An 11,393-nucleotide genomic window follows, 5' to 3' on the forward strand; every position below is an offset into this window, starting at 1 on the left:
GCTTGCGGCCTTGCCTTATTGCCTGATTACACAACAAAAGGATCGCACAGAATACAAAATTAAATTTGCTTCTTGGTCTGGGCTGTAACTGCTGACCAGCAATGAGTAAGACTAGGAAATTCAGTGGAACTATTGGAACTATTTACTGTAATGTTTTGCTGATGTTCGAAGTAGTTGGATTTTATTGAAACCAATGCAGTTACATGATTGTAAATAAAATAATTTAGCACTTCTTGTTTTTTACCTATTTTTGGTCAATATTTCTTCTTTTTTAAGATAAAAGAATATTACTCTTGTTAAAGAGCAGCTCCCCTGCACTTGATAATGCATAGATATCTTGTTTACTAGAATATGAACTAAAATACTCTTGTTTATTGCATCATTCAGGTAACTGTAACCACAGCCCTTGGTACATAACAACCAAGCCTGGGGTTGCCGAAGTTTCCAAGGTGATGTTCTAGATTGGCTTTACCTTATAACAAGCTGTGCTTAGGTTAAGAAATCGTTAAAAGCAGAAGCAGGTTCCATCACTTTTGTTAAGTTGTGCTTCCTATTACACGTTTTATAAGGAGGGTGCAGAAACGAGTTGCTGAGCTGCTTTGGTGGTTTTGCCAGGTTTGGTTTGATGTGTGGGTTTTTCTTTCTCAACAGTTGTTCTAATTTGCACTTTCTGTTTAGGGCTCTAATAAGTCAGTGCGGCAGCTTGAGTTTTAGTGAAGTTAAGTATGCTAGCTCAGTAATTTTAGTTAAGGGTGACTGTATTTAAAAGCAGATTATACCAAACATTAATTAAATGAGGTGTAATGACAAAATACTGTAGGCCAAATTCTGTTATTTCTTTTATCCATGTAATCTTCCAGAAGTTCAAAGGGCACCATAAGCATTCATAAGTGCAGGTTTGTCCTAGTGCTAATGACAAGCAACATCATTCTAAATTAACCTCTCGGGACAATCTACCTACAGCCATTTCTGAATGCTGTTGAACCAGGAATTACGTTTTCCAGTTAATACTTGCAAAATAGCTGCTGGTTATTTACGGATTGCATATTTAGCTCTGCTGCCTCCTGGCCAGGTCAGGGTTTCAGCCAACTTCCTTGGCCTCCCTGCCTTGGAGTTGTCCTTATGTGGAATACCAAATCGCCACCATTTCTATGCAGCTCCCATTATTGGCACTTCTCTGTCAGTCATATCCACGCTAACTTCCTCCTCATCACTTAAGTTACATTTCTACACAGCAAGAAATCTGTTTTCATTTTATCTTCTTATCCAAACTCTGTCTAGCTGTTGTTTCCTTCCCTGCAATGTCTAAATTTATCTTGGCTCCAACACCTAAAATTATTTTCATTTAGACCCAGGTCATTTATCTAGCTTGATCACTAGCTCCTCTCCATTTTCTTCTTTCTTATTGATCCAAATATGTTGTGGTCTCTCATGCCATCTTCCAGTGATTCTGGCTCTCCATCATGTGAAATTTTACTTTTTTTGTTGTTGTTGTTGTTCTCACAAGCATAACTGGCTTTGTAGTATAATCTAATGTTGTCTCTTAATTTATTGTCCTACTTTTTTTAGCCTGCCAGAAATGCCAGCCTTGATGCTTGCCTTCCTTTATGTCTTATGAAATACTTTTTACCTTTTTGTTTTTCCTCTGTTTAAGGAGGAAGTTAAGTTAAATTGGATATGATTCTTCTCATAGGAATATCTTCTCAAAAGTCACCTCTTAATCAATGTTTTTCTTCATGTATTTTTTCACAGGAGACAGATTATGTTTCATTTGCACTGTATTTCCTCAGTACTTGCTTAAGTACCTTTAACTTATTTTTGCTCTGTTTTGAATGAATGTAGAAGAGGTAAAGGTACAGCTTCTGCTTTGCATCTGCACAGCTTCTGTGCCTTTCCTATAGCATGAGACACTGCTCCTTTGCTGTTGGCTTGGATAAGCAGAAATTCTTTCACTTGTGGGGCAGAGAAGGCTCCACCTTCTCATTCAACACTGAGCTTCTAGTTCCAACCATGAACCACAGTGGGAACTTCTCAGAAGGAAAAGAAGAAATTGCATCGACTAAATATGACAAACAAAGCAGCAAATCTAATACTCTGTGAGCCAAACTGCTGCACTGTCTTCTCTTGTGGCTTTATCTCTAGGTTGGATACGAAGGATGAGAAGCCAAATGACAAGCCAGGCCCATGCAGAATGTTCCCTACGGCTGACAAGCAATCGCCAAAGTCCACATCTGGGAGCTTGCCAAGAAAGGATCCAAACATTGCTGTGTGATTGCATCCACTGCTGCCAGAATCTGCAGCTGAATCAAACTTTTCGTATCTGCTGACAGGCCTAAAAGAATCTGTGCTGACACTAGAGCACATCTATTAACCTCTTCCTAGGTCAATTAAACTGGAAGTCTCCCTGTTTTGTACTGTCCTCCAGCCTTAGAAAAACAATAAGCAAGATCCAGGATGGTAATTGATTAATTGTATCCAGACAAACAGAGGCAGGAGATCCTTAACATCCCCTTGCTGCCAAGAACATCTGTTCATAAATTAGAAACTTAGAATTAGAAGTCAGAAACTACTTAGAAATGAGCAAATAAAAGCAGTTGTTGCCCTGTCAGTATTAGAAATATACATATACACACATAGACAAAATTCAATTTTAATGACAGTAGAGACTGTTAAATGTACTATTCAGTTTTCACTAGCCTAAATGGCACATGCTTTCCTACTTCTAATTACTCTTTTAGTTAGTAATATGATTGTATGGCAAAACTTTGCTCTCTTTGGCACCAGATTGAGACAAATCTCTTCATGCTATTGTGCCCTTTAGGAATACTGTCAAATTCAATCATTCAGGACTCATGAGTCTTGCACTAACATGAAGAGATTGATTTGAAAACCATGGGACTAAAGTCCTTTTTTCTGTTTTTCATTTTCCATTTCCATTTCTTAACCAGGAAAACTGAGATTGCCAGCTTTGCTCTCACATGCAAATGATGCAGCCCTAGAATAATGCACTCCAATGTGGCAGTGACTGTCTCTGCCAGCATTTTCTTATCAGTTATATCTGAAATATCAAGAATTATTGTGGTGTCAGAAAACATACCACAATAGCAGTCTCTACAGCCTATTTAAAGGCAGTTAAAAATAGATATAAAAATTACTTCAGGCAAAGATACAGAGGAGTTCTCAACCTTTTTATAAACTGGGTTTCATTCAAACAAAGTGTATTTTAATAAAATCTATCGATATATATCTAATAAGGAATGTAGGCTCTCCTACACAATGGAAAAGTTTAAAAAAGCCAAGCTGAGTAAGCTGATGAGTTTGCTGTAGCAGAAAGGGTTTGTGCAAACCTTGACTTATAGACAGAGCACAGCTGTTGGTGGTAACAATTTTTCCCTGTATGTGCAAAGTGCTAAGGGTGGTTGAGCCATGGTGTGCACAGCTCTGATGCTCACATTGCAAGGTGAATACTGAAAAAATGAGGTGAGTATAGAGAAGAGCTACAGAGTGATCAGGAATCAGAGAAAATGCTTTGAGAAATGAATAGAAGAACTAAAAACCTTAACTTACCCACTGAATAAAAAGATTGAAAGGTGAGTTAACTGTATACATATATGCACAGAAAAAATATTGAATATAAGGGTCACCAGAGTGACATACGAAGGAATAACATCTAGTAGATGGAATCAAGCAAAATTAAATGGTTTTCAGTACCTAGTTCAGTACTCACAATAAGTATGCCTTGGAACAGTTAAGGGCTGTCATTGATTACTTGGCTTTGGGTGTCTTCAGACTGAGACCTGATGCCTCCCTGGAAAACACAGGCTAGCCAAATACAGGCTGTGTTTTGAGTACAGCAGGCTTGGTTCAGGGTTAAGTACACTTGCCTGTAATTTACAGATCAGACTATATACTCCCATAGTCTCCTTTAGACTTTATAAATAAATTTCTATACTTTTTAAACTCTCCAAGACATCTATAAATAATTCATTTCTTCCTACCACCCCAAGTTTAGCTTTCCTTTCCATGTATGCCTCATCTGTATTTGACTTTTCTGTCCCACTTGCACAGCACTGTGGCTGGAAAAATATCACTGGCAGACTATGGAGGCACCCCTTCTTGTCTCAGATGCTGAGACTGCACAACATTTCTCAGAGAAGTTTCTTAAGTAGTGTCATGGCACTCACTTTTATTTGACCTCTAGGAGAATGTGCTTCATCCAGTTCAGCTCTCTCTATAGCTGGTCTGGGGTTGTGCTTCAGAGACTTTTTCCATCTTTCAAAGAAAATAGATAAAACCAAAGCTTTCCTCAGCAGCAACAGTCCATTTGAAGTCATTTAAGTGTTCTTATAATTGCAGCAGCTTTTGTGATTGCTTACACCTCACAGGAATATTTGGTTTGACCAAACTGGTACCGGTCTTACTAAGGGCAAAGCTGGCAGCTTACGTGTATTAGCTGTGTGCTTTTCCTTTCCTCATGTTGTATATTGTCTCTTGGAATGTAGAGCTACAGTTTTCTTTGTTGTTCCGTATATTTTACCAACACACAAGATTTACCTCATGGTTAAATTAAATAAGAGATTCTAGTCTCCTAATAGATATGTAGATAACACTGTGGTTTTGCTCCAGTAGCTGACATAAGGCTGAATCTGGTAACCTCACTTACTGAATAATTGTGTTGTCATTGGGAATACTCACACATGTAAAATGAGTAGGACTTGGTCCTTTGGTCATATTTTTGTAATAAAAGATAAAATGAGATTTTTAGGAAACTGCAACTTATGACCATAATATTTATGAGGCTGTCAGGATTGCACTGTAAAAATTCATATTATTTAATTCTTCACTCTGACACTAAAGCATCATTTCATTTATATGCAAATAGGAATATGCTGTTTCTTCACTGAAGAAGCTTTTTGAATTATTCAGATTTTATTAATAAAGCTTCATAAATAAGTATTTTTTCTACTCAATTGGTAGTGGCCAGGGGAGAGAATCTATTTATCAGACTTTGTTATTATGAGCTTCATAACAAAATATGAAGATTTATGGAGTACATAATTAGACGTTATGTGATTGTAATGGAAACATTGGGTTATCCAGATGAAATACTCTTTTCTTTATGCATTTCTCCTTGGCAGAGGCACTTTCTGGAAAATGGAAAAACCTATCCCCATCACTAAGTTCCAAGAAATGCCTATGAAGGGCAGAGAAATTTAATACCTTTTTTAATCATACACACAGAAATAATTTTGAATAAAAGAAGATGCCTAAGGAAGATTATAAGGAATGCCAAGGAGAAGCAGGTAGGGAAAATGCCTCCTGTGGGCAGAGGTGCTGGTCTGCAGACTGACAGTTAACTCTGTAGCAGCACAATCCAGCCTGAAACCACCTGGCCTGTAAACCATCATTTAGGTAACCAGCAATTAATGTTCCCTTCAGGTAACAATCCTAGTGAGAGTCCAGATGTGAAATACCTGCTGAACATTACAGAGCAGCCCACAGGGATTTACTACTGTATGCTTTAACCCAAGCAGAGTTTTAATCTTACCCACAGAGCCTCTGAAATCCACCACAGCAAAACTGCCGTAAATGAAGAGCAGAGGAGAACATCCAGGCTGCAGGGCTGGTGCAGAGACCTGAAGATGCTTTGCAAGAAAAGTTGCTGGCTTGAATTTTGACATTGCTGATTGGGTATGGACTGAATTTACTGAATTAATGCTTCTCTGGAAGCAAGACCATGGAGCACATCTTGTGGAAATCTCTCAACATCTCAAACTTAGCAAGACTAAGAAATGAGCTTGTAACTGTACACATGACTGTTCGTGAACCAGTTTTTTGCATGTGAAATATAACTTTAAACACATGTGTAACCTTGAAGGCACTGGAACTGGGTTGTGTGCTGCTGTTAGCAGCATGTACCAGGTAGATAAGCACGTTTGTGTGTGTGTGTAAATGGTCAGGTAGCTACTTGGAGGAGCCTGGTTTGGATAACACAGGAAGGCAAAGGATGGTCTGAAAATTTTAAACTCTGCATAGTCGTTGTGGACCTAATTATGGTCAGAGCAAAATTTAATAATTTAATTAATTCCTGCCATTTAACATGACCAGGTGTTTTAAATGAGAAAATTCCTTAAAAAAGCACCCACTTTTCATGCTAGCTTGTATAACCACATATTTTATTTTATTTTATTTTTATCACATTGACTAAGGCCTGAAAACACTAAACCTAAAGTATTCATTACATTAATTTTTGAAGATGAAGGAATACTGTGACACTGCAATTTTCATTTCTGGAGTTTAATTTTTAAAAAGTCAATACAATAATGATGGCCCTGATCATCCCCATCTGGAGCCTCCCCCCACCCTGCCCACCTCTCTATTTCAGCCCAGCCTGGGGTCACTGGCTTGGGTTTTGGTGGTGTTGTAACAGTACTGGTCTCTTGCTCCCTCCAGCCCTGCTTGGTTGTGGGCTGATGTCCTGGGCTCTCTCTGTGCCCAGGAAGGTGAGAGAGGAGTGTGGGGGCTGCCTCCACCCTGCTGAGCTCAGGTCCCAGCTGGTGAGGTCCTGCCCACACTGGAGGTCCCTCCCAGCACCTCAAGATTATATTATGCCTAGATTATTATATGTAGATCTTACTGAGGAAGAAATGCTATACTCATATTGATTATCCTTTACTTCTCTCCTCTACTGCAAAGATGTAGAGCAGAGACTCTCCATGGAAGCCTTCCAGACCAGGTAAGTTCCGACCCATGCATTTCGAGCCTGGTAGCTCTCTTTGCACATAACTGTAAGTGCTCCTGGCTTAGACTCCCAGCTTCTTTGGGCAAAGGAAGCAAATATAGAAATTTAAATTGGACACCATATATCCTAGTCTGGGCAACTAAGCAACCTCATTTTTAGGCTATCCTAGCCCAACAGTAAATCAGAATTCCTTGCTCTGGGCTGTGATGTATTTGTAATTGCCTCCTGTTGCCACTTCAATTTTTCCTTGGGGCAACAACACTAAAATCTGAGAAAAGCAATTAATTTCTTGAAATCTCTAATACTGAAAGTAGTCATACCTCCAAGTCAGCTGCCTTCAATGCTACTGCAGTGCTTACCAGCTACTGTAGGAATAACAGTACTGAATTTGAATATAGAACATTTTTTTTTGGTTTTTTGCTTTGGAATTTTTTTCCTTTCACTGAGAGGATATCATGCCTTGGAAAGACTTTATTTAAGTGTGTACTGGTGCACTGCAGAGCTTGTTCTGTATTAAATTCCAAGGATGAATTCTCTTGTGAGTAGTTTGCTGTGACTTGACTGATTGATTTATTTTTAAAGACAATTGTCTGGGGGTTTTTGTTTTTCTTTTTTTTTTTTTGTTACTCCTAGCTACAGGTGATGAAATGAAAACTAGTTTCGTTTTTATTGTATGAAAAACTACAGTGAGGTGGCTCTTTTAATGACAGAAGAAGGTGGTAACTTCTGTGGGCTGGCAGAGGAGCATGTTGAAGTTTACTGTGGCTTCAGCCCCATGTGACAGGCCCAGCTCTGTGTCAGGATACAGCAGAAGGCTTTTCTCAGGCTCTGGCACAGAGAGGGCAGGGATGTGATGATGTAGAAAGGCAGTTCTGCTTCTCCTTCTGTCATGGAAAAGCATGCCATGTTTCTAGTCTGTGATCTCTGGCAAATAAGTGGGAGCCATGCTCTCCTTGTTCTCAAGTTACATGTTCAGGTGTCTCAGACAAGCCCTCTCCAGACAGGGGAGGAAATGGACCAAATAGCACATATGGCTGCATCTGGAATAGACAGGACACTCACATAAAAATGAACATTTTGGAGCCCTCAAGTGCCATAATCTTCAAATGTTCCTTTAAGCATAGAAACTCACCTAGAAAATTCTATTATGTGACACTGCCTTGCCTATATCTGGTTGCCTGCTTTCTGCTGTAGTATGTTTTTTGTGGGGAGTCATATAGGACATTAGTTGTCTCAAAGTTCCTCCTATACAACACCATTTCTTGAGTTTGTGGATCCCTTTCATATCCTCAGTGAGGAAATATTTTAGTGCTGTAATTTGGTGTGAGCATGCTCCAAGTAGTGGGTTTTGCTGCACATGAACTTTCCAGGCAGGCTTTTGGTGACTACATTCTGATTTTAGTTCTGTTCTTCACTCTGTGGTATGCAATGGTACCATATGGTACAGCCACAGAAGTATGCGTGCTCACTATGAAAGTGCTTCCTATTGCAGCTACAAAATATGAAGTTATGAGTTAAATCAATCAAAAGTTATGTCACTATTCAAGAAAGCAGCGAGCCCAAAACACCTGTGAAGGAAATATTGTTGTCTAATAGGCATTTCAAAAATATCTAATGTTAAGAAGAAAACGGAAAATTAATTTAATTAATTTAAGTAATACAGGGTGTACTCCAGATATTTTGCCTAACTGAAAACAGATTTTCTACTAGCATTCCCTGAAAAGGGCATGAGGAATGCAACAGTTGCTGTTCGTACTTTGTCCATAGTTGTCAGCTACTTAGTGACTGGTGCCTGTATTCAACAAACATGGCTTTGGTACAAATGTGGTAGCAAACTGATCTTTATGCGAGTCCATGACATTCTCAGATATTGCTCTCTGTCACAGAAATCTCTCATCTTCTCTCTTTTGACCCTCTGTTAACTGAAATTTGTATCAAAGTAAAAGGAGTCACTCAGAAACAGGTATTATCATATGAATTTTGAAAACCAATGGGAAAGCAATAGGATTGGATGGAAGGATTGAGAAAAGGATTTTTTTCAGATAGCAGAGGCAGTTTTGTAAACAATGCTGGTAACACTCTAACAAAGGACAGAACAGAATGGAGACAGTGGCATTAAATGGGGGCTTGGGGGGTGGGAACTCACAGGAACACTACAGCGCTCCTTTGGAGCGGCCGGGGAAAGCTGAAGTCTTCATGTTTGTTCTAGTTGCAAGGACTGTGAAGCTGTTGTGAAGACATACAACTTAGCAGGTGTCTTCCTTCCGAGATTTGAGTAAGGGAAAGGAAATAAGGCAACTGTAATGCCTCCCTCCACTATGAACACTGCCTTTCATGCCAGAAGAAAGGCATAGCCTCTCAGCCTTTCTGATCGCTATTATATTCAATATTCTTATAGCCACAGGCTTTGTGTCCTAACCATTCCTTCTCAACTCACAAAACTCAATTTCCCCTTGTTTTTTATCCAAAATACACCCTTTGGACACAGTTAGGGGTATTCTGTGTTGTAGATGGTCTGTTTATCCCAGTGCACTCTTGCACAGCACTGACCAATGGGATGTTATTCTCTGCTGACTCTATCTGTATTCACATATATCCAATGCAAACAAAGCTGTGTGTAACAGCTTTACTTGATAGCATTTGGTATCCACACAGCTCTGATGAAAGTTACTTCCTAAGGAGAGGTGGAATGAAAAGTCCAGCCCTTAGATGAAAAGGTAGTCTGGAAAAAATCCATGGAGGAAAACAAGGAGAGACATTTTTTTAACAGATCCTGCAATCAATGAAGAGCTGGTAGGGATAGCTAAAAATGAAAACTGTTATAATTTTACATTAAAATTGGCCTTCAGAGGATTAATTTTAATGTTCCTGCAGGGTTCTTATACTGAGAAGCATTAAGGTCAAAATACAAATATTTCAAATTAGGAAAGCAAACAGCTTCAATGATAGCTTGAAATGATCAGATTTCTTACTGGGAGACTTCAGTGAGGATGAAATTATGGTTAAAAACCAGATTGCTAGAGCAATGAGAGCAGTAATGTGCAGCCACAAGAGAATCAGGATGTGGAAGAAAGCCAGGGTCAAGGATGAAGTCAGCATCCCAGCCAGCAGGGACAGCCATTAGGTCAGACTGGAGCAAAATAAGAGAGTGAGCAGCTTATGTATAATGAATATGATAGGCAGGGCCAAATCCTGCCCGAGCTTACATCAGTACAACTTCAATGGCTGAATCCTCTTAACACAATGTCACTTCCAATATGATCTAACAACATACATGCAGGCTTTTATTTAAATCAGTGCACAAGGCTAGATTTCCCACTCTCCTATGCCGTTTCTAGGCAATTGTAACTTCATTGTTCTGCTGCTATGACTATTATGGTCTTAGATAATGCTGTATTTCTTCTCCTGTATATCTTCTGTGAGTAAAAATTCACCTATTTCTTATTGGCCTTCTGTTTTATCAAGACTAAATTCTTCAAGTTAAAGGATCATTTTAGGAAAGCGTAATATTGTACACTATTTCTTGAACAGTATAATATTATATTTGCATTTTAAAACTGGATTACTTTTGCATTTTACCCACTGATCCTCATTTTTTAAAATGTAGGGGTTGTTTTTTCTTTTTTTTTGCTACACTGCTAGTATTCATGCTTTCCATATTTTGGCATCAGTGGTTTAAAAATAAGTGATATAGAGGAGAATCAGCTTCCAGAATTAATAAGCTGGAAAACTGACTTTGTTTGAAACACCTTTCTTGTCATATCTTTTATACTTGTGGCATTTATATTATTTTTGAAGTTGTCAGTGATGTGAGAACAGTTATTTTAATCTAACACTTAGTTTTCCGTACAAATAAAACTGCGCCCACTTATCTGCAAATATGCATGCACACAAGGATTTACTACTCTAAACCCAGAAGAAGCTACAGGCATTTATGTTTTTGAACTCTAGCTTTTTAAACTCTAGTTCTTTTATTCTTGTTGTTTGGCAAAAAAGGAAAAAAACCCCTATGGGTGATTTTAGAAATAAAAATCAAAAAATTGCAAATCTCTAAAAGCTGCCACATCCCTGCCCCAAAACTCCAGGCTTTAGCTACTCTTTTTAATGTATACTTTATCTTAGATTAGCATTATAGAGAAGACTATATTTACTCCTTGTTTACATCAGTATAAGAGAGGTAGAATTAACCCTCAGCTCACTGACTAAGGCAGAGCAGCAGTGGGACTGTCTGGGGTTTTCCTGTGCCTGCCGCATGTTCGGTCCGAAGAGCTGCCAGCACAGGAACAGAGAGCCACAGTTCCTGAAAGAAATGCTCCATACCTGCATGCAGAAGAAGGAGGCAATACACACAGAGAAAACTGTGCTGTGCCCAGCTGGCAGCATCCCTGGCAGAGCTGTGCCAGCATCCCAGCGGGCACAGGAAGCACTTGGGAGCCCCCAGCAGACGGTAGCACTGGTGCCCTCAGACCAAAGCAGTCTGTCAAAGAGAAGCTTTATACTGAAAGGAGAGTAATACATATATCACTTAAGGCATCTAGCTTAAAATATTAAAAAGGAGGACAGAACTACGGTAAGGAGGGTTCTTTTAGAAAATTGCCTGTGGACTGTATTTTCTGAAGCTGTTCCCTCAAGCTATCTTACACAATACCCA

Source organism: Coloeus monedula (assembly GCF_965178545.1).
Source record: "Coloeus monedula genome assembly, chromosome: 9".
Lineage (NCBI taxonomy): Eukaryota > Metazoa > Chordata > Aves > Passeriformes > Corvidae > Coloeus > Coloeus monedula.